General features: G+C 40.0%; 1 long non-coding RNA gene across 1 annotated transcript; it reads right to left on the reverse strand.

The window, feature by feature from the left end:
- Positions 1-1,009: 1,009 nt before the first annotated feature.
- Positions 1,010-24,846, reverse strand: LOC148354072 (uncharacterized). The gene is made up of 3 exons (XR_015852478.1): positions 24,696-24,846; positions 3,105-3,163; positions 1,010-2,188 (listed from the first exon to the last, which is right to left on the reverse strand). It is a non-coding gene; the product is annotated as an uncharacterized LOC148354072 (long non-coding RNA).
- Between the last annotated feature and the right edge of the window lie 16 nt (positions 24,847-24,862).

Here is a 24,862-nt window from a genome sequence, read left to right on the forward strand (position 1 = left end):
GGGCCCTCAGGGCAGGGAAAGCCCTTTCTGCTGTCCTAACAATATTTGAATAGTGTGATGTTAATTATATTTTGTCCATAAATACTTGCTAGATAATTCCAAATAGTCTGTCAGCTTCCTTACATTACTTTTCCCCGGGTTGTGCTGCTTCCAGATGTGCGCATTTACCAAATCACAATTCAGCCATTACTGTTTCCGGGGTCAGAAATCCAACCAGAGGCCTTCACAATCAGTTCTGAAGGCCCTGAGACATAAAATAAGTGACCTTTAAAGTTGTTGGTCGGATTCCGAATTAGAAAGCCAGGAGCTGCAGCACGCGTTAAGAAAACGTTTCACAATCTATGATGGGCTATGGGGCTGTGATGGAAGTATCACGATGAAAAGGTAGGTAACACTACACAGGGCGCACCGGACGATAGGGCGGGAGAGAATTCTGCTACGGCCGCGTTGCAACAACACATTCATGAAAATGGATGTGCGTATTTAAAAATACAACGGAAGCAAAACTAAGTTTCGTTGTGGTTTATTTAAATATAGATTATAAAATAAAACACACGGATAAAACAACATTTTAAGAAAGGAGCTGGTGCGAAACTCACATTTTTTACAGGTAATCCATATCAAACTTAACTGTGGAAATCCTTATCCTCTGTTTCTTTCCAGAAAAACTTTGCTAAATCTCCATTAAAAAGTTCGCTTTCTTCACTTTCAGTGTAGAGTCACCTTCGGTGCCGTGCAGCTCCTCGGAAACGATGCCTGCTTTTTTGGACATCAGTCCCGGCGGACACGTTAGCCCAAGCGTCCATTCTTTTTATTATAATAAGGTAGAAGTTTCTGCGCCACTATAGTCCAGGTCCAAGTAGAAAAATGACACAGTTAGGTCAAATCAAGTCATGTTTATTTGTATAGCCCTTAATCACACGGAGTCTCAAAGGGCTGCACACTTTTTTGCAAACCACAGACTATTATTACACCATCCCCTGATCTACAACCAACATGAGGTCAAGGAAAAACTCAAAAACATTACCACGAGGAAAATGAAGAAACCTTAAGAAACGACCGTGCATGAGGTAATCCCCCTTCCAGGATGAAAGCGCCAAGAGGACAAGGACTTTCAAATTACTCGATACGCTACAGGATTAGCATGTGCGAGTTTTTCCGCAAGTTGCGTGTGATGTCACATGACTTCTTCTATACAAGCAGGACACAGGAGATGTATATAAGTCACAGGAGATAGAAAACAAGTTGCATTTAGTTGGAAATGTGAATGATCTCACACATACATCAGATTTCAAAAATGTTGTAAATCCATGACCCGGCCAAGGCTTGAACCTGTGATCTCCAAGTCTCACAGCAGGGCGCCGACCCTAAGGCCACCAAATTGGTTTTCATCTCTTGCTTTACATCACAGACAACGCCAGCCGCACAATTTAAAGACTGATGTGCGCCTTATGGTCGTTAAAATATGGTCATTGAAATCTTCTTAAGGAAATAAAAGAGGATAGATTTCATGCACAAATAAAAATTATTTTTGGTGAGTAAAATGTGGCTATATTCTTAAAGGGACAGTGTGTTATATTTACTGCCACCCAGTGGCGCAAAAAACTTTCAATCCGTAAAAAAAACATTCTTTGATTTGAGTATTAGACAAAAATACATGACCTATTCTAATGTTATATTTTATTTAAAAAAAAGAATCATAGGTTGAAAAAATTCGCATTTCTTTTACATGTTAGGAATTTAATATTAAAAATGTACCATCTACCAAATTGTTCGAATTAGTTATCTGACTCCATTAACCAAACACAACCTGCACTCTCCTAACAATGCGCACTCGTTTCTTGATGGGAAAAGATGGACAAGAGACCGGCATTTCCACACGGGGGCAGATTCAATTTCTTAAATAATTTAACTAAGTGAACTCCACCGAATATATGGCCGAATTAGCCGAATTAGTGTTGCTCGAGTCTCTGTCAAGCCTCCTCTCTCGATCTTCTGCCTTTCCTCCTCTTCCCACGTTTTTTCCGCAAGCTGGTGTGCCGGATCCTCCCATGGGCGTGCCAGGAAAACCCCCACGTGGGGTCCACTCCCTCGCCTCGATGTCTGGAGAAACTCAAAACAGGAGAGCGTTTCTACGTCATCAGGGCCTTGTTCTCCAAACATCGCCTGCCGTCTCCCCGTCAGAGTCCTGTTATTCCCCTGCCAAAAGATTCCGCATTAGGATCAGCGTGACCTGTCATTGAACTTCAGCCTACCCGGTGAAAATCTTCATTGCACTCGATAAATGCAACTTGTATTTAATCGTATAAAATCCTTTATAGTAAAATGTATAAAATCCTTCATACACAATCCGCAATTAGGTTCCCGCCATTTTTGTCAGGCAGTATTCCGCCACGCTGTGCTTTGAGGCACTGGCCCTCGCTCATACCAGACAACACAGTGCCATCCAGAGGACAAATATTACACATTGGGGCTTTAAGTCAAGTCATGTAAAGTCATTTCTATAGCCCTTATTTACAAGAACTATCAAAGAGCTGAACAGACTACACACTATTATTACACCATCCCCTGATCCAAACCTTACATAAAGGCAAGGAAAACGCTCTCAGACCTGCGTAGTTCCTTGTGGCTTATGCGATCACTCGTAGACCAGCATTTTCACATAAAATACAATTTTAAAAGGTAATTATTATTGCTTATTTATGCGTGTCATAGCTGTAGCAGCCGTGAAATTGTATTTAAAGGTTGGATCGATTAAGCTTATTGAAGGCCTAGGTGTGAACTGCCACCGATACAATATAACATATGCGCTTTTTCCGGAATTTAAAGTATGCATTAAGGTTGCATGCATTTCATAGCGATGCAAAGAATTTTTTAGGCTCTGTCTTGAAATAATGTTAGCAAATTCGAGCGTTGGTCATACACCTTCTCTGTTATTCCGTGTCACACACAGACGTGCAAAATGAAAGCATACTTAAGTTCTTAAGCAAGCAAGTCTTTTTCTCTTCTGGCAGCAAGCCAACGGTTCACACGCAACTACGTGCAAGCTTCTTTTTGTCTATTCCAAACCAAGCACAGTACACAACAGATTTGTCTCACATTACCTGAGATCATCTTTTTGGAGTGTCGCTCAGGTGCTTGCGTGAGTACTCCAATTTGGCCTCTGAAAAAGAAACCATACACTCACACCCACGTGCACGCACATACATATATACGATATAAACCCAAAGAAATGGAGTGAGACGCTTAACTTGCAACTATCTATCAGAACAAACAGTGCCTCCCTTTTGCACGCGAGGTGACAACAACGCTTACTTAAAAGACAGACGTGCAGAAACTCGAAACCACAATCACCTTGGAAGGAAGTGAAGCATTATATGTGCAAAGTGATCGTACCTGTCAAAAAATACGATCTTTTATTTCGAATTATTGCTAAATTATTTCATGACGATCATATTCAGAAATTAGTACAATTTTCATTTAAAGTAGGGGGTCTCAAACTCGCAGCCCTCGGGATAATTGTGGCTTGTGCAGGGACAATAGTTTGAAGACACGTCCTTCATATGAATGCTTAATATTAATGCCGGTTTTGCTCGTTTGACATGGATGCCTGTGTTCCAGTTATTGGGGAAAGCTCAAAATTGGGAAACAATTTATTTGCAAATGAGGAGACAATGTCATGATTACTCATTAGATCCACCTGTGCCTGCTCGTTTGGCACCAGCAGCTGCGGGCTACCCGATTGGTTCCCTGTCCTTTTTTAAGCCCAGTCCTGTCACTCACCTGTCGTCCGTCCGTCTGCGAACCTCTGTTGATACAAGGCAAGCCTTTTTTTTTTACCCTGACTCCCGCCTGTCCCGTTTTTGCACCCATTTTTCCACCTGCCCGTTCCTGATCTCCCTGTTTGTTTCCAGCTACGACCCATTTTTGATCTCGACCATATCTGCTCTCCCGTCACGGCTTACGACCCGTTTTTGATGCCGACCACGTCTGCTCTCCCATCCCGGCTTACGACGAGGATTGTAGGGCCACCCGTTCCTGTGGTGTGTCTTAGGCAAGTACAGCCTGACGCCCATCCCTCTCCAGGCCAACTAATCGTTCCACCTTATCTAATCTATACAAAACGCAAAGTCCTACAGTGGATAAAGAGCCTTTGAGGCGTTAACATGCCACAAAAGCATAGGACGCAATGTCATCAATGTCATCAACGCAAAGTTTTTTTTTTTTTAACCCAAATATGCGTATTGTTTGTTCTAATACTCAAAATTTTTTTCAAATTTTGGATTTAGGTTCTTCTTACAGCATTGTCACGCGCCACTGTCCGTCAAAACTGAGGTCTTGTTTGAAGAGCAAGATGACACTTTACTCCCAAAAAACATCAGCGGCCAGATAATGAAGGTGCTGTATCTGAGTGAGATCATGAGACTTCTGCTACTAGTAACCATGGAAACCAGTACTATCTGTTTCGTGTGAGGGAGCAAACCCCAATTCAAAAAACAGACTGGAGAGGGATGGGTGCCACCAGGCTGTAATTTCCAAGAGGCTAAATAGTAAAGAATACATCAACCATCATATAAATGTGCATTTTTTTAAATGTACAAATTGCCTTTATTTTGCATAACAAGGAGCTTATAAATTTCCCCGCTATCTTGCTGCTACAGGTACCCGAAAAAAAAAAACCTCATGATTACTATTAGCAAAAAAATTACTTAGAAAATAATGCCTTTTGGTCACCAAAGTTTATATTCTTCTTTTTAGTGCCTTTTTTTTGTACTATGATGACTATTTTTGCACCAAATGCATATTGCACAAACCCTTACGATACCAAACTGTATGTGACATCCTACATGCCGACATTTTCTTGTTTAAATATTGCGTACATTTTATCTATCTATCTTATCCTTTTCCTCCTTGTTTTATAACCTTATCTTCTCTGTTCCTTTATCTTCTTGGTTTTTTACCTCACTGCGAATGTGTGAAACTGGAGTGTCATGCCCAATTTCGTTGTCACAATATGTTAACCCATTTTGTAACAATGACAATAAAGGTATATTTTATTCTATTCTATTCTTTTAGCACTCTTGGTTTTGAAACACAATGTAGTGAAATCTAGTGGTTCAATAATGCACACTGTGCCTTTAACATACATTTTGACAACCTTGTTTAAAAATGATTCCCTTAGGTCATTTTCTTTAGCGATTGTTTACAAAATGGGTTAAATCACACGAGATTTTGCATTTCCGTGCACAATATATATTTTCAGGTGCAAAAATTGCAGCTACGTGAAAAAGACAACTAGTAGATCTACATTTTCAAAACGGAAAAGTATCTTGAGAAACAGTGATGAGATGTAATAAAGTCATCATAACGTAGTGCAGTGTTTAGCACATTCGCCCAACACGAGATAGGTCCCTGGTTCGAGACCGGGTGGAAACCTTTATTGGCCTGGAGAGGGATGGGTGCCACCAGGCTGTACTTGCCCAAGACATGGTGCTCCCACAACCTTAGTGGTTAAGGATTTGAACCAACCAACCAATGAGTAGAATTAAGTGCCTGGCAGTCCTGGTAACAGTATTTGATAAATAATGGAACTTAAGCATCGGCCCTCTCGACCAGTCAATGGGAGATGAGTTGTGTTCTACGGTAAATATTTCTAAAGTTAGAACTGTCTTCATTGTCATTGATAACAACGTAGTGAACAGTGTTTAGCAAGACAACATTGCAGTGTTTGGGAATATCTTCTATGCTCAAGTCATTCTTCAAAGCCCAGTCTTTATTTTTTTGTATGTGGTGTCGTTATTTTTCCTGTAGTCTTTCCATTTTTTCCCATTTGTCCATGAGTTGGGTCTCCTGTATTCTTATTTCGAAATGTGGTCCTCTCCATTACGAATATTTCCTCCACAGTGCGCACATTTTGCACTTGTTTTTTCAGTCTTGTGCTCTTGTTTAGGGTGGTGATGGCTCAGTGGAAGAAACTGTTTCTGAGCCCGTTAGTTTTTATTTTGAGTGAGCAGTAGCGCCTCCCAGAGGGCAGTAGGTAAAATAAGTGGTGGCTATGATGTGAAGAATCACTCTCCCACGCTTCCTTTGTCAACCCATCAACAAACTTCTGCCCCGCAAGACGTGGGTTTCGACTCAGTCCTGTTCTTGTTGGTATTTCCTGTCTGGTATTGTTCCCGTTTATTTTGTCCTGTTTAATTTCGGTTTCCAGTTTTGTTTCCGTCTATTTTTGTCCTGTTTATTATTTTCTCCAGATTTCGCTCCCGTCTAGTTTCTCCTATTTATTTTCGATACCCTGATTCATTATCTATCCTGTTTGTCCGGTATAGACCCCATCTGTCCGATATCAACTCGGGCAATTGGAATTGATCTCGTCGGTCTCTGGCTTCCTATCATTTTACGCCAGACTGCTGCCTAACGTGCATGATTCCTCATTTCCCGTAAAATAAAAGGCTTGTGTGAGAACGTCACGCGTTTGGGTCCTGATCCAGTTCTGGTTCTTGACACGCAAGCTGGCAAATTGTGGCAATGAGGGACACCTGGGAGTTATTTGATAATATTGCCCCTCAAAATGAATTAAAGATTTTGGGTAAAATTCTGATTTCAAGCTTGAGCTGTACATAATTTAGCCACTCAGCGTCGACAGGTATGCTTTTCTGACTTTTGCAACCTTTATTTTTAAACTTATTCCAAAAAATCTTTAGATCTTTTAGGGGAAAACTAAACGTTTTCAGCTTGACACGTCCACAATTTTGTCACTTAGGGTTGACAGATATAAATAATGGGGAAAAAAAAATCAGCTTTGGTATAATTCCTTCAAATTAAAACAAACAAGAACAGCCTTGATAATCACTGCATGGTTACTAATCACTGGCACATCTTCGTGCTAGCTATAAATAGCTTCCAAAGATAAACTTGCTCTGGAATGGAAAGAGAACTCAGCTGTGCTGTGTTTGTCACGATGCTTCCATTGAACGTTTCTTCTACGTAGACTTATGCACGTACACACAAGATGATATCGAGGATGGGAATGTATGAGCCACTCAAATGGGGTAGGAAGGGTACTAAACACTTTCCATCCAACCACATGCTTATGTGAGACTTGGAAACTAGCATATAATGGCGTTATTCGTTTTTTTAAAGTCCTTTTTGAAGATTTCTCTTTTTTTTCCAGGTGCATTGACTTTATTAAGTAAAAGTATGAATTTAACACATTGCAGATAAGGATGAAATATGCATGGTTGCGGATAGTCGCTCAATGAGTATATCTTAATTTTACATTTTTACATCAATTTGACATCTTTTTCCCTGTGGGGATGAATAAAGTATCTATCTATCCATCCATCTATCTATTTATTTAGACATTTAAAGATTTATTAATTCTAGGATTTTTGATGGAACAATCTTATTGAATATTTTGATAGAACCATTGTATTGAATGATTTGAAAAGACCGAAATGTTAGTTATTGGTCCATCTAAATGGCGTGATTTGTTCTCAAAAACTGCTCTGAACATTGACAAATGTAAGATAACCCAGAGTGACTCAGTTAAAAATGTAGGTGTCATATTTGACCCTGATCTGTCCTTTCAAACACACGTGAAGAATATTACTGGAACAGCTTTCTTCCATCTTCGCAACATTGTTAAAATTCGTCCTATGCTGTCTCAGTTAGATGCGATTATAATTCACGCGTTTGTTACTTCCCGTCTCGATTACTGTAATGCACTACTCTCCGGTCTCCCGAAGTCCAAAATCAAGTCAAGTCATTTTTATTTGTATAGCCCTAAATCACGAAGAGTCTCAAAGGGCTTCACAGATTATTACACAGACTATTTTTCAGCCGACAAGAAGAGTAGGTTATTCATATGCTATGGAGTAGAAGTGAGTTTTTAAGCTTAGGGGCCAGTCACACAGACATTTGCGGCTGAATCACGGCCAGAAATTTCTGCCTGTGAGGCCGACGCTATTGGACGCTTTGAGATCGCCATACAGACGAGATGGCAGCGCGAATAAGTTTTGCGCTGTTCAATTCTTCAGAGCGCGGGTACACAGCCTTTCACGAGCGAATCGAGGCTGAACCACGGCCAGAAATTTCTGGCCGTGAAGCAGACGCTGTTGGGCGCTGTTGGACGCTTTGAGACCGCCATATAGACGAGATACAGCAGTGCTTTACTCGCGGTCGGAAATTCACACGCGTTTGGCCGCGCGAAAAAGTTTTGAGCTGCTCAAAAGTTTGAGCACGTGTTAAACCGCGTGCTGCACACGTGGTCAACACGAGGTAATGACGCGGAAATGACGCGGAACGACGTGCTCTGGCCGCGGCCAGGGCGTGGTTACACATGGGTAGGACGGGAAATTTCAGCGGGTAATCGTGGGTGGAGCATGGTAATAGCATGTTCTGCGCCTGTATCGCGGTGTTATTACGTGAAATTAGCGTGTTACGCGTGTGACAGTCAAACGCCTTTCTCCGCGTATATACAGCGCGATTTGCCGAGCACACGTCAGTTGTGCTCGAGACGTCAAGGGGGTGAACATGGATCCCCGTCAGCGTAGTGATCTTGTCTTAATCCATTTTTATTTCTTGACATTTTTTTTCAAGATAATAAAATAAAAATGATGCCATAGCTTGAAATCTTGATCTTCACGGGACTGTGTCTTGAGCGGTTATGATTTCTACAGCCCGGTGTTATCCGAGAAATGCATCCCTGCCGAGATTTGCATCCCCTCGCTACTACAACCACTTTTACCTCGTTTTATCTCACTTTTAGGGAATGTAATGGCGAACATATAACCAAAACCACTTCGTCTTGCATTTGTTGGGAATGTAATACAACTTAAACCATACCGTCTTTGGTTTTGTTGTGAACGTAATCGAACGGTAAATCCTCCCCCCCTCGCGTGAACGCGCATTCTGCTGCGCTTCCAACAAAAGCGATCGTATTCTATATAAAACGCTTATTAAAACAATAAAGCGAGCTAATTATAACAATTGGGAGATCCTAGTCTATATAACGCGTTTATTTAAACAATAAAGTGCGATTGTATTCTACAAAATGTGTTTGTTAATGCGGATGAAAAAGTCAAATGCGATCGCAGCAGAATGCGCGTTCACGCGAGGGGGTGGGGGGTGGTGGTGTTGCGTAGGAGTCGGATTTGGGCACAACACCGGCTCGGGAGCTTTTATACCCATGGTCCACACGAGAAAATGACGCAGAAATGACGCGATGAGGAAGTGGAACAGTCGCCGGCGTCTGTTTTGCGGGCATACCACCGGTGAACAGCGGGTTGGCCAATTTTGCGCATTTTCCATCGCGGGCAACCACGGGCAAAAAAAAAAACGCAAAATTTTAGCTGTGATTCAGCCGCAAACGGCTGTGTGACCGGCCCCTTAGATCCGGGCACCGGTGCTGTGGAATGCTCTTCCCCCTGAGATCCGATCTGCAACCTCAGTGGAAATGTTTAAATCTAAGCTTAAAACACACTTCTATTCGATAGCATATGAATAACCTGTATTTTATGTTGACAATATCTGTGTATTATTCGTTATTGCAAGATCCATTGCAGACTGGTCATCCTGGAAGGGGGATTACCACATGTGTGGTCCCTTCTCAAGGTTTCTTCATTTTCCTCATGTTGAGGTTTTTGAGTTTTTCCTTGCCCTCATGTAGGTTTCAGACCAAGGGATGGTGTAACAATAGTCTGTGGTTTGCAATAGCCTGGGTAGCCCTTTGAGACTCTTTGTGATTAAGGGCTATACAAATAAAAATGACTTGACTTGATTTATTCATGTATTTCTGGCACTTATTTTAAATCCTTTATTTTCTATGTTGAAAGGAACAATTTCATTCCCCCGTCATCTAGCTATGTATTCATTTAAATACATGAATAATTTGAATAAGAATGCAAAAATATACAAAACGCAAATTCCTCTACAGCAAAGTATCAATATTGTGACACATCAATGCTGAGGTTGGGCTCATCTCTGAAGAGCTGGATACATCTTTACACCGAAAAACAACGGCGGCCAAACGCTGAAGCTACTGTATCCAAGTCAGATCGGGAGGCTTCTTTTGCTACTAGTACCCATAAAATCATTATCATTATTTCCATGGGGGGAGCAAACCCCCAGAAACCCCTCAGAAAAAATAGCCTGGAGAAGGATGGGCGCCGCCAGGCTCTTTTTGCCCAAGACACACCACAGGAAGTGGTTCCCTGGTGACCCTGGCGGTGAACTGTGAGGGTGAAGAAATTAAAGTTTTGTTGTTTTTTTTCCATGTTAGTTTGTATATTCTTATGGAATACATGCAGTTTTTTTCAACAAAACACAATTGTTGCCAAACAAATGATGAATACGCTGTACAGTGGATCCTATTATTTAAAGATCTGACTGTGCCTCACCAGACATGAACCTCCCTGCACATGACTGGATTCAAAGTTCATCAAATAAAAACTTACGACTCAAAATTTGCCTTGTCATTTATTTTAGGTGTAACAATATTAATTCCCACGCAGTATCATCACCGTGTAATACAAACACTTTACAATGAACAAGAAAGGAAAAAACATTTCCTGGAAGACTGAATTGTCTTTTGTTCTATTTTAGGTTAGCACAGTTACAAATTAGCATTGAAGTCTCTATGACAAGCAGTTCCGTGTGGAAACTGTGGCGAGGTCGGTCTTCCAAATTAACTTCGAAAGTTGAGATTTATTCAGATTAATCTGATTTTAACATCCAACTGAGCTGGAGGACTGTTTTCTAAATGTTACGAGGTATTTATATAACAGGATAGTATCGATTGATACGGATCCGATACTGATACTTTTTGCCTAGAAATCTCATTATCATTGAATAATTGAACTTCTCCTTCTTGAGTTACTTTATTATAACGAAATAGCTTAAAATGTGTCTATTTTTTATTAATTAACTATAATGCAAACTAACAATATACAAATATATAAGTATTTGTGGTACAACAGTTTCTGAACAAAATTCAAGAGAGTCACACACAAAAAAAAGCATTTTAACAAAAACACAACTATGACAAGGTCAACATGATTATACTGTAATACCTTCCATGTCACAATATTTTAAAAATGAAGTCAAAGTGTAAATAATGTAAACAATACGATGTACACACCTTTAACAAGAAAACCAAAATGCAGAAATGTAACAAAAATACAAACACTTTATAACAATGTGAACAAAACAATTAAAATACCGTAATATCCGGACTATAAGGCGCACCAAAAACATTACAGTATAATCTAGTACACTTTATAGAGCCGGAAATACGGTAAATACATTCAAAAATGCATAACTTGTCAAGAACCGGAACAGGAGGAGGACCCAGATCCGTAACGTTTCTCAGACAAGCTTTATTTTACGGTAATGGGGCAGTCATGCACACTAACACAAACGCCAGTGATTCGGGGATCGGTGGGCCGAAAAAGAAAGACAGAAGTCTGGCGTGGAACAGCAGGAAGCCAGAGACCAACGAGATCGATACCAGTAAAACGAGCCGATACCGGACAGATGGTGTCGATGCCGGACAGAACGGGACTGACAGGATTGATTACATATATAGGAGACTGGAGTCAGATATCAGACAGGACAAGATAAACGGGAACGATACCAGACACTGGAGACCGGAGGCCGATATCAAAACAGGACGAAACAGACGGGATGGATACCAAACAGGATACACAAACAGGATACCGGACAGAGTCAAAACATACGTCCCGCGGGTACAGAGGTTCGTTGGCGGACTGACAAAGGGTGAGCGAGAGCACTGAGCTTAAATAGGAGGGAAGCCAATCAGTCAACGAGCCGCAGCTGGCGCCAAGCGGGCGGGGCCGATTGGCAACCGTGACATAACTACCACGAAATGCTTCTACAAACAATAACCATTTGTGAATGAATCGATTCATTAAGTTGTGAAACCACAGTCACTAATATTTATGTTGTATGTCCATTTTTTATCTTCTGTTTGAATCTCATGTGCTGTATAATCCGATGCGCAATATTTATGAAAAGAAAAATCAACAAGGGGGTATTTTTGGAGGTTTGAATGTGCTTTTGTATGATTATATCCTCAAAAGTGCCTTAACGAAGCCAACGATTATATCCAGGGGATGTTTGTATTCTTGCAACAATTGTATCCTGTTGGGGCCTGCTAACTATTAATCGAGATGGCCTTCATTTGGGTGCTGGGAAGTCCGGGGAAGAGCTTACGATTGTATCTGTCATAATTACTAACTCTGGTCACCTGGAGCAATCATGTGGGCGCCTTCTGATTGGCTGGCACTTCTCTCTTAAGCGCGCTGCGCCCAGAGTTCAGTGTCAGAGTGTACATTTGGTAACTCTGTGTGTTTCTCCTGATATCCCGTTTATTTAAGAACTCTGCTTACCTGTTTCTGCCTGCCTCCGATCCGACCTGTTTCTGTCCCACGCTTCGATCTCCTCTCCAGCCCCAGTAAACAAGACCTGCATGACTTCCGCACTTCGATTCTGGACTCGTTCCGAAGTGTTCTCCCCGGCGCCGCTGCTGACGTCTGACGGCCATCACGTCTCCCGCAAGCCCTGAACGCTTCCTTAAATAAAGAACTAAAACGAATGCTCTGGGGTTTCCTGGTCTGTTCTGGGTCCCTGATAGTATCCTCTTGGGGCCCTGTAACTTTTAATCAATATTGCCTCCGCTTTGGTGCTGGGAAGTGCCGGGAAGCCTGCTCAAGAGTTTTCATCCGTACATTCGTTTCTTTTCTTTTCCTCACTTCTCATTTATTATGCTCACACGCCATCTCGCGACCAGCATTATTCACTTCATTTAAACATGTGTTTTCTGCCTAAACCAATCAGATTATTTTCTTGTATTCATGTGACCTCGCTTAAGCCAATCAGATGTGTTGTTCTATGCCTGTGCTTTCCAATAAATGAGTCTCCCTAGATAGTGATTCCTTCCTAAACCGATTTTGGAAGCACGCGCCTCCGATGCAAGGGCTATCAGAAACCTAAATCTCAGACTCAGAGTTTTTTTCTTCATCTTAATAAAATTTGAAAGTTTAACCTTGACAAAATCAGTAGTGCAAATAAAGTGAATCGATAGGATCGAATTTGAAAATTACAATGTATGTATAGCCTTTCGACACACTAACAAAATTAGTATCGTGCTAGTTTAAACAGGAGGACAGTTTTAATGAAATGAAAAATGAAATGATCTGCATTTATATAGCGCTTTTCAAGTCAATGACTTCCCAAAGTGCTCCACATTTCCCAATAGCGGCCTTGCAGCCATGTAAGGCGCTAACCTGCTTATTGGGGGTAATAGGGGTTCAGTGTCTTACCCAAGGACACTTTGACATGTAACATGGACGAGCCGGGATTCGAACTGGGATCCCTTGATCCCAAGACGAGCACTCTACCTCCTGAGCTACTGCCGCCCCAATCTTAATCTTAATCTCAAGACATAAGTATCGTTCCGATCGAAGTAGTATCGATAATATCGATATTTGGATCGGTCCGCTCACCCTTAGTCCTTGGCTTCCTTGGGGGACAACAGATGGCCCGAGGCTTTCGTAGGCTGACAACTGCAGGTGCTTTTTAAGGCAAGTGCTTTTTACGTTAAGTGCTTTTTCCTATGGAGGTTGAAGTACGATGAGGACGTGACTGACTCAATGTCGCTTGCTTCTCTTTGAAGAAAGACATCTAGGTGGAGGGTCTGGCATTGAACCAAAGAAGACATAATTCCATATGGATGTAATGTTTCTTTATTGTGAGCTTTGTGAAAGGACCCATCCTGAAGCTAAGTTTCACAATTAAAATTGATCTCAAATGAATATGATATAACAAGTGTTCAGAGCTCAGTTGACAACCAATCACGGTCCAGCTTGCCTACGTAAAGTTTTAAGGGGGAAGAAAAAGGAGACACACTGTAATATTTGTTTTTTTAATTAAAAAAAAAGTGGTTGACTGAGTCTACCCTACTTCCAACAATTAACCTGGTAATAACATAGTAACAACATAGTAATAACACAAGTACATACATTACATTTCAAACGGGGTGCCCTTTGTGCTAATTAATAACAAAACGTAGCTCTCAGCTTAAAAGGGTTGTGGACCCCGGTGTAGTGGAACCAAAAACGAGTTCTCACCAAACACAAGGAAGAATATAAACTATAAAGACTAAACCCCTACATTTTTCTATTTTTCTATTTTTTTCTTCCGTACGGCCTTTTTTATGATGTCTTTGTTTTTTGAGGTACCTGTTGCAACAAAATGGCAGACAATTATGCCAGCTCCCTCGAGGCTCATGTTATTCGAAATAAAAGTGAAATTACTTGACCTACAAGTATTTAAAAATGCACTTTTATCTAAGAGTTCATGTATTTTTCCTTATTTTTAAACACAAATTTTTCCTTTAATTCTTTTTTTTTCTACCATTTGGAGGTAACACTTTTAGCTAAATACTCTAACGTATAAAACAGTTTTTAATATAGTCAAGTTCACTAATTCAGCTTCACACCACAATAAATAAAAAAGATAAATAAATAAATAAATTCGCAAATTAGTCGGCCAGTCTTTGTGTTTATTTTGTAATTACATTAGGCCCATTACAATTTCTCAACTATTTTTCTGAAAAAAAAACAAAAAAAAAAAAAACAAACAAACCAATGGTTTAACTAGAAAATAGAAAAGTTTTTTTTTTTTTCAAAATAAAAGTAAAAACATTAAAACATGTTTCTAGTAGTGCGGTTCAAATATAATTTTTCTAGTTTTGCAGGAAATGTTGCACTTGGTGTTTGAATTTGAAAACACCACGGTGTACTTTAAATGAGCAAAATGATCTGTTGTTAAACACTCAAAACAGTTGGATCCAAAACAACTCAAGTTTGGATCAATAAATAGACCAACCCACCTGATACTTGACCCAACGTCCTGTGCTCTTTTGTGGAAAATCCACAAAACTCGATTATTTTTGTTTTAAAATAACGGCCCCTAAATTGGTTAATCTTTTGCTAAACAGTCGGATTACTCTTGGTAGAAAACAACCTAAACAATTGGGTCGTTCTGTGTTAAAAGACCCAGAAAAAAAACAAATCAATTCCATTTTCAACCCAAGTGTATCGCGTTTACGTCCGACTTTACCTGTCCATGCGTTTCAAATAACTGCAGGCTACAACTACAAATTTGGCAATAATTTGCTGTGATTTTCTATGACTAGGAATCCTTGTGATGAGTAAACAAGGGTTGAAGCACCGAGTCATGATATTTCAAAGAAAAGGAAAGGAAACGGTAGTTGTATTCCTGGAAAAACGTCAATGACTCAAACACACAAGCAGAACACTGTGTTTTGAACACACATTGTTGTTTTGTGTTATTGCCCAATCCATCCATCTGTCCATTCATTATCTGCTCCGCTTATCCTCAGTAGGGTCGCGGGGGTGCTGGAGCCCATCCCAGCCATCTTCAGGCAGTGGGCAGGGTACTCCCTGAACTGGTCGCCTGCCAGCCGCAGGGCACACAGAGAAAGATAATTCGCTTTCTCTTTCACACCTAGGGACAATCTGGACTGGCCAATGAACCTGACATGCATGTTTTTGGGATGTGGGAGGAAACCGGTGTACCCGGACGAAACCCAGGCAAGCACAGGGAGAACATGCAAACTAAACACCGGAAGGTTCGATCTCATGACCTCAGAACTGTGCTGCACACGGGCTGACAACTGCACTGCCTTGCTGCCTTATTGCCCAATTCTACCAATGATTATTATTTATGAACATTTTCCAAGGCTTTGTAGCAAAATTTTAAATCAACAATCAATAACATTTGTTTGGATGATGAATCAATCAATCCATGCATAAAGAGTGGTATCAGTTCTTGGTACCAGTGTGTCACAGACCAGAACGGACACAGGACTTAATTGCATGCGTTTCTTAGATTTTATTGAAAGAGAGTGAGAGTAAGGCTTGCTTGATTGCTTTATCCGAAGACTGGCGGAGAGCGGAAGTGACACTTACGTGTCGGAAGAAGCCAGGCGGGAATGGCAAGTCGTTTGACCAGGGCTGGAGATGTAAAGTTCGTAATAGTGGTCGTAGGCAGGCGGCAGGCAAAACAGGTGTAGTCAGGTTCGGAAACGGGTTGAAAAACGGGAATCAGGCAGGAAACAGGCTTTAACAGGGACAAAGTCGGACGGGAACGCTCACTGAGTAAAACACAACAGCTCGCAACGATCTGACAACGTTTGAACTGAAGTCGGGGGCTTAAGAAGGGTGTGGCCACCAATCAGCTTGTCCGGGCTGTTGGCGCCAATCAAGCTGCCAGAGGTGTTTCAAATAGGGCAATTATGACACCGTGATTACTGAAGTACTGCATTTCATATCAGTATCAGCTTGTAAACAAATCATATTGAACATCCTGACTTTTTAATATGGTTTGACTTTATTTAGTTCATCCATTCATCCATTATCTGCAACGCTCAATACGGTTGCGTGGGTGCTATCTTCGGGCAGTGGGCAGGGGACACCAAGAACTAGTTGACAGGGCACACAGAGACAAAAACCTCACTGGCTCATTCACACCTAGGGAGAATTTGGACCAGCCAATTAACCTGACACGCATGTTTTTGGAATGTGACAGGAAACCAGAGTACCCGGAGGAAACACACGCAGGCACGGGGAGAATATGCAAACTCTGCACAGGAAGGCTGGTAGCTGCATTTGAACCTATGACCTAACCACTCAGCTCCTGTGCCGCCCTTTATTGAGTCCATATATGTTACATATCTAATTTTTCAACTGGCAAACATAATTTGGGTAATTCATTCATTTTCCTCATTGCTTATCCTGACTAAAGTAGCAGGGTTGCTTGAGCTCATTCCAGCCGACCTAAGGCAGTGGGCAGGGGACACCCTGGACTGATTGCCAGCCAATCACAGAGTACCCAGAGACATAAAACTACTCATAAATAGGGAAGATTTGGAATCACCAATCAATCTGCTATGCACGTTTTCAGAATGTGGTCGTGCCCAGAGAAAACCCACAAAGGCACAGGTGGAACAGTAAAATTCCACACAGAGGGCGGTAGTAGGGATTAAACTCAGGACCTTTGAACTGTGAGACAGATGTGCTCAGCAGTCAGCTGTTGTGTCTCCTCAATTTGGGTAATATATTCTCCTAATTGTCAGGTGTCCAGAATACCTTGTTAGAACAATCATTGCTAATACCGATGGTTACTAAGGGATATTTTCTTTAAATATATTTTTTCCAGTTTTTAACACCTTCAAAGTTCAGGACTGTGGTGATCTTCTAGGAATAGTAGCAAAATGTTGAGTCCCGGTCAAAGTCAGCTGTTATCTGATGCAACAGTCTCTTAATAGTTACCTCTAAGAGATCATTCCGAGATATTGCGCTACCACAGCACTCTCCCTCCTCCCTTGCTTGATCTTTCGTGAGAAGACGCATGCAACATAGTTTTGTGGCACGACGGCTGCATGCAACGCTTGTGATGCAACAATACCTGGCCAGAGCCAATAATCGTCCCTGGCCAAAGTGGCTATTCAGAAGTTGCTCTTGATATTAAAGCATGTGGAGAACAAAAAGTTTTGCCACAATTGTTAAAATAAATTCAATGCTTTCATGCAAAGACTGAAAATGACAGCATCGCGTGCATCCCTCATCCTGTCTGTCCAGTTTGTTGCCTTTTAGCGTAATCCATTACCTTGTCACAGGAGTGGAAGTGCTTCAGTTCATTCATAAATCTACATTCACGCAAAAAGAGTCGCTCGTTGTGCAAAATCAGGTTTTTGCTGTTGTTTCGAAAAGTTTTTCGTGCATAAAATTGTAAAGTGAGGGTGGAGCATTCACTGATGCTTGGCAGAGCAAAGAGAAGCATGGTCTTGTTTTACTGTGCATTCAAAACACCACTGATAAAAATTTTTGTGATCCAAATGTCATGGAAAGTCTGCACCTTTTGGGGCCAGACTAAGGCACATCTGTGCGAAAACATTCTACTTGACTTTTAACTTGATAAGCCACAATCGTGACTTGGAAGTTTTACCTGGGCAAAATAAAAATAAATCTTGTTCTGCATACAAATTATTTGATTTTGAGTCTATTTTTTTTAACTTAAAATTTTGGTTTTACTCTGTTTTTTAAATATTGAACTAGAACTTATGCAGTGTGCAGCAGCAAGCATTTAATTAATATTTTCAAACATATTTATTAGGTAAAAATTGAATATATATATATATATATATATATATATATATATATATATATATATATATATATAATAAGAAGACAAGGCCTCACAGATAATAATAATTTTGTGATAATGAAAATAATAATAATAATTACTATAACAGTAATGAATATATTATTATTATTACTATTATTATTATCATTATTATTACTATTATTAGTATTATTAGTAGTAGTAGTAGTCGTAGTATTAGTAGTAGTAGTAGTAGTATTAGTATAATTTTTATATTGTGATATGTATTACTGTCCATTATAAATCTTGAAAAAACAAAAAACAAACTTAAATCAGACAGTTGTTAATCATTGTGGGATTTATTTTCCTTACTTTACTGGATAAAAATGTAACTGTACTACTGTATACGAAAATAAAACAAAGTATCATACAAATGTAAAAAAATTATCAGCCATCTTCTTGTTTTGTTGGCCTAACGTTTCCCCCCCTAAAAAAAAAATCATAGCTTATTAGCATATTCATTTGCTAAATTAAATGATAGCTTTTAAAGATTATTTTATTTGAAAATCAATTTTAATAGATTGAGCTAAATATATGTTTTTGAATTACTTAGTCAATTAAAAAAATAATTCGTATTATTTATTTATTTATTTATTTATATAGCCATGTACTGTTATACCAACTTTGTGTTTTTTTTTATCACAAATTTATTTGAATTTTTCATTCATTTTAATATGTTTCTGAATTAATTAGTCAATCGATCATCGTGTGTATGATATTACAACTACAGGAAGAGCTAGGGTTGCATAAAAATAAATAAATACATCAGTCCGTTATCTGCACCACTTATCCCCAGTAGGGTCGCGGGGGTGCTGGAGCCCATCTCAGCCAGTAGCAGGGAACACAGAGACAGACAACTCACTTGCTTATTCACACCTAGGATTCACACAAATTCAGATCGGCCAGTAAACCTGGAATGTTGGAGGGCAGAAGATGCAAACTACACATGGGGAGGCTGCGGTAGCCGGACCTGAACCCTGGACCTCCACACCGTGGGGCTGCATGCTAAACACCCAGTCATTTAGAATACATACATTAACAAGTCATCTATTTAATTTTAACTACAAACAATTAACATGTTAAGCACAAAAGGGCACTTGAATATGATTCTATATGTTTCTCAAAGGCAGAACAGTTACTGTATGCAGCATTATTTAATAACAATTCAAACAAGAGTACGTACTCTAAGTAATTACAATATGTTTCAAATTACCATACAATTATTGAATATGCAATTAATGTTTCTGAAGTTGGCTACTAAGGTGTGGTCCAAGTTCTGGACTTCTCTTTGGTTTTCTTTCAGCAAGAAATACAGTAACTAGCATTTTAACCACAGGAGGACAATCCATTACCACACTATATGTTTCTCAAAGGCAAAACAGTTCCTGGACGCAGTATCATTTGACAACAATTCAAACAAGAGTACGCAATTTTGTACAGAACGTTACCATAAACAAATATCTTCATCCAAGGAATATGTTTCATACTTGCAGACAATTATTTTCCAAAGCAACAACAAAAGAGGATTTGCGATTAGCATTCGAATGTTGGCGTCTGCGCTTCCGTCCAAGTTCTGCGCTTCTCTTAGTTTTTGTTTTAGGATAAAAAAAGTAACATGTTAACCACAAAAGAGCACTTCAAAACCACTCTATATGTATCTCAAATACAAAACAGTTACCGTTTGTAGTATCATTTAATCGCAACAATGCATTTACAATTTTTTTCCACCGTATTTCCTGTGCATAAACAGCACCAGAATTAAAAGCGCTCTTTTAAATTTCTGGTCAAATTGGTTTTAAGATGGGCCTTAATAGTTCGGAAAATACTGTAGCTCCAAAGTCTGACCACGGTCCAAAAAACAGAAACGATAGAGCACGTCCGTTTTGCTTGCGGAACCAATACGGTGCTTTCAGCGCGTCCCAAATCTCTGCCGAGACTCGACTAATCCACAATGACAGGTCATCTCTCACCTCTCAAGCGGCACACCGGCGCCATGACAACGCTTCTATTCCTTTTTCTGCCTCCGACTTCAATCAACGAAAGGGAACAATCCTGGCGATGATGCTAACAGGCTGTCATTGTGGGACAAGCCAGCAGTTTGGGGTCACGCTGTCAATCCGGGGACACGAGGACGTAATTAGGATTCAGTCCGAGTTATTAGAGCATGTCTGCCTTTGTGCCTTCAAGCGCACACAAACGCAGGCCAAGAATGGGAACCTTCATACATTTCACCTCAATTAGACGAAATGAAGAAGAAACTTTAACCTATATTGACTGTTGAGGAAGTGCAACATAATGTGTGTTGGTCATCAATGCACGTCCGTTTGTAGAACTTTTTCGTACTCCCCTTGTACCTGAAAAGTTATACTACATTGAAACTACTCCAAATTACTTTTGCAGTAATGAGGTCTAATACAAATATCCTTACTTGCCTGAAATGTCCTCATTCTTTTGGTTAAAGCGACACTGTGTAATATTTGACCTCTAAATGACGCTGTATCGTGTAGTGCTGGGGTCATTAAACGTTTTGAAGCTGAGAGCTACTTTTTGTCACCTGTTTGATATGCATTTCTTAAATGACAACTAACTATGTTATTACTCTGTTATTACTATCGCTAAGAGTTAAGTTAAGATAGGTTAAGTCACCAACTAAAACAGTTAGAAATCAAATTGGCTGGAAAATCTCAATGACCTATTTTCAGAGCCTCTCCGCGAGCTACTCGGGTGTTCTTAGGGGGCTACCTGGTGCCCACAGGCACAACTAAGAGACCCCTGGGGCAGTGGAATCAAAAACGAATGCTACAACATAGAAGGAAGAATACAAACCATGGAGACCCAAAACGACTTTACCGTGTCAATTTTCTTTTCATTTTTTTTGTTCAGCCTTTCACAAGGTTTTTGTTTTTTGCGGGTAGTTCAAAATAAAGACTGGGAATGAGGTTGTGTTTTGCCCATAAAACCTGGACAGAATTTTGTCCAATGTCGTTGTGATTGTGTTTACTTCCTCCAATGCGGTCCAATTTGAGCCCCCCAAAAGTCATTTTCACAAAGACTTATTAAACTTTTACATCACTACCAAATAAAGAAGTGTTTTCAACAAAACCATGGTGTCTTTTCATGTCCTTTCAACATCTTTTCACTGTCTTTTCAATGCCTTTTCAATGTCTTTCTAATGTCTTCTCAATCAATTTCAGTTGGATATCTTGTGGTCTAATTGAAAGTATAGTTTTTTTTGAATAAATATTAAATTAAATTAAATCAATTATTATGTATTAAATATGAAAAACAAATGTATGTATATAAATGTTTTGGGAGCACAAGGAGCATTATCTTTCAAATTAAGCATTATGTGCATTCCAATCTAGCAAAGCTACAAAGTTGGCCACCACGGAACCACAGTTTACTCTCCCATTCGGGACGCTTGGGCTGCTTTTCCCATTGATTGTCCAACCGTGCCAAGATGCACCCTCCCCCGTGACATCCCTGCCCCATCACCAAGAACACTTACATTCACACGATGTTGTGGCAACACCATTAGAACATAGGCCGGAGAACTCATTAGGGGCCGCTTACCCACTAGACTGACACCTACGTGATGGAGATGTAAAGGTCGAGCTTCCTCAAGTTCACTTGAAAGTCCATTATTTGGCTCCAGTAGCCTAAATACAGATTTAAGATAACTACACATGTCCCCCCTCTGAGTTCATGTGTCAGAACTTCCTTTGATATCTTTAAAAGCTTTTGCTCTTTATCTGAAGCGTTTGAATAACAATTTATCATGCTGTCACGCAACAAAAAATAGGCAAAAACGGGCGTCATCTTCTTCAACTGAGTTAGCTTTTTCGTCTTCACCTAACTTTTAAAAAAAAACAACTTTTTGTTGTCTTCTTCAGGAGGCTAGAGCATTTCTCTTTGTTGAAAAACTAACATCATTTGCTTTTTTTGCAGAAGGATGTTATCTTTAACACTGGAAATTAGCATCTTCCTGTGTTAAAGCACCATTGTCTTATTAAAAAAATTGTTAAAATGGAAAGCTGCAAAAAATGCGACTTGTACTCCAAATCAAGTCAAGTCATGTTTATTTGTATAGCCCTTAATCACAAGGAGTCTCAAAGGGCTTCACAGACCGTAGACTATTGCAAACTATTATGACACCATCCCCTGATCTAAAACCAACATGAGGGAAAGGAAAAACTCAAAAACCTCATCATGTCAGGGCTGGAACAAACAGTGGACCCAAATGCGTAATGTTTCACACAAGAACTTTGTTAAGGAATAGGGGGGATCAGTGAGAGAGGAAATAAACAGCGATCTGGTGCTCACTGGGCCGGTGACAGGTGGCGAGACAGACAGTTCGCTGACGGACTGACAGAGAGTGACCGGAGAGGAAGCACTTAAATAGGGAGAGGGATGATTACGACACGAGGGCAGCTGGGCAGCTGAAGGAGTGAGCATAGGTGAGGGTAATCTTAGGGCAACTGACAGGATCGTGACACAACATGAGAAAAATGAAGAAACCTTGGGAAAAGACTGCACATTTTCTCTCACTTTAATTCTCTATTTTATTCTGTTTCTATTTCTTTCTCCTAATTTTTGTTCAGTTTTTCTCTTTTTCCTGCCTTCTCTCTTATTCTTTTCTCTGTCTCTTTCTCTCTTTTTTCTTTATTTCTCAATTTTGCTTCTCTTTTGCTCTCTCCCTCTTTCCTTCTCTCTTCTCTCTACCCCCTTTGTATTAGTGTCCCTTCATCCAATGGATTTTCCAATACAGTAATCCCTTGTTTATAGCGGGGGTTAGGTTCCAAAATGAAACTGTCATAGGCAAAATCTGTGAAAATTAAACTTTTACTTTATTTTACAAGTATCATGCAATGAAATACTTTATTGTACAATGAAACAAAAACCAAAAAAAACCCAAATCTGTCGCAAAACCGTGAATTTTTTTTTGTCATTGTCGGGACCAGAACGGAGACAGGACCCACTTGCGTTACGTTTCTCTCAGTTTTATTGGAAGAAAGGAAAGGGTTGCACCCACGATCCGGTGATCGCTGGACGCAGAAAGCAGGTCGCTCTGAACGTGGAAGTGGGACTTCCGTGCCGAGCGATGGCGGTGTCGGGAACGGAAAATAACGAGTCAGTAGCCTGGACAGCAGAGCAAATAACGTGGTCGAGATCGGAAACAAGTCGAAAGCCAGGAGAGAAGAGTAGACGTGGTCAGGATCAAAAAACGGGTCGCAGCCGGGAAACAGAGAGGGAGCAAAAACAGGTGTGAGTCAGGGTCAAAAAAGCTTACCTAGAGTACACTGAGTTTCGCAGACGGACTGACAGGTGACAGAAATATTGGGTTTAAATAGGGGCAGGGAGCCAATCCGAGTCCAAGGCAGTTGGCATCAAAGGAGCGGGCACAGGTGCATCACATCAGTAATCATGACAGTCATTTCATTATTCTTTTAACGAAGGCCCTCGCATATAGGAAAAGACAATCCACCTTAGAGAACCTTTTAGCCATTATAATAAAAAACAAGCAACCGGCAATGTTTAGTGCTGTTTCGTATTTTTTTTTCAACCTTTTGTTGTATTTTTGACCGTTGTTCGACTTATACTTTGTCCTGTTTTATAGCCTGGAAAATAAGGTACGATGGACATTGGACAATGAAGCCATGAAAACACTAAATTCTTTAATTTCTTCATTAATGCTTGAGATTATTTACGTGAGGAATGTTTTACCAACATTTCTTTAAAGACACATTGTGTATTATTTAGAGCCTTCATGTATTAAAAAAAACAATATTTATTTAAACAATAATAAAAATACATGGTTATGTAATCGTGCCATTGTTTAAATACCCGTTAGTCTAGAAATTTGTATTTATTTTACATAACATGAGCCTCACCTCGATGGAGCTGACATGATCGTCCGTCATCTGGCTGCTACGGGTAGCCAAAAAATACAAAAACCTGGCGAAAGGCTTGCCATTAAATGAGAAGTAAAATGGTGCGGTTAGGTCACCTTGAGTCTCCATAGTTTGTATTCTTTCTGGTGCTTTTTAGCACCTGTTTTATGATGCACTACACAATACAGTGACATTTAGTGGTTAAATATTACACAATGTCTCTTTAAATGTAAATGAAATCAATTAACATACAGTATTTTAGGTCTCTTATATGCCACTTCTACTCCATATTTTTGTTAGGCTTCTTTCAGTTTGACCCAATCTGGTCCACTTGGTCCAATGAAGGTCTGAATTGCAATATGTATTGCAAATAGTGACAGTAGATTGGTTTTGAACATTCTTAAATAGCTTTTCCTTCTCAGAAAGGTAAGAAAATCAATAAAATGATGAAAGACGGACTGAAAAGATGAACATGCTGATAGAACTGCCATTTTCCAACGCAAGAGTAAGAAGACCAAATAACTTTCAGCCCACCTGCATCCTTGATGATGTCCTCAAATGCAGACATTTGGATTTTGTAGATGGGTCAAGAAAATCTGCTTGAAAATGAAATAATCCTTTGGTGCCATATTTTATGTTGCCATTATAATGTCACACTCCTCAATGTTAACGGCCCATAACATTCCATTCCTTGCAGAGCC

This window comes from Urocampus carinirostris, chromosome 13 (assembly GCF_059441175.1).
Source record: "Urocampus carinirostris isolate Australia breed hairy pipefish chromosome 13, RoL_Ucar_1.0, whole genome shotgun sequence".
Classification (NCBI taxonomy): domain Eukaryota; kingdom Metazoa; phylum Chordata; class Actinopteri; order Syngnathiformes; family Syngnathidae; genus Urocampus; species Urocampus carinirostris.